Source organism: Penaeus monodon, chromosome 2, assembly GCF_015228065.2.
Source record: "Penaeus monodon isolate SGIC_2016 chromosome 2, NSTDA_Pmon_1, whole genome shotgun sequence".
NCBI classification, from domain to species: domain Eukaryota; kingdom Metazoa; phylum Arthropoda; class Malacostraca; order Decapoda; family Penaeidae; genus Penaeus; species Penaeus monodon.
Window position 1 is genome coordinate 9,548,945 of NC_051387.1, and position 455 is coordinate 9,549,399.

The following is a 455-nucleotide window of genomic DNA, read 5'->3' on the forward strand; positions in this document are numbered from 1 at the left end:
GAATATGTCGATTTGGGGATTATTGGTGCTTATCCTCAAAGTAAACATAACAATTGACGGATTCTCTCTCTCTCTCTCTCTCTCTCTCTCTCTCTCTCTCTCTCTCTCTCTCTCTCTCTCTCTCTCTCTCTCTCTCTCTCTCTCTCTCTCTCTCTCTCTCCCTCTCCCTCTCCCTCTCCCTCTCCCTCCCTCCCTCCCTCCCTCCCTCTCTCCTTCTCTCCCTTCCTCCCTCCCTCCTTCCCTCTCTCTTCCTATCCCCTGCCCTTCTTCCTCTGATGCTCTCTTACTGTCTCCCTCTCTCCCTCCCTTTAGCGGGTGTTGCTTGAGAGCCGAGAAAAGTAAGGTTCTGTTTCCGATCAAAGCGGCGTCATAAACAACACCGTAACGCCGCGGGGCACGAAAGGCTGGCGCCCTTGTACCCAAATCCAATACATCTTCGCCCTTCGCTCGCCCCT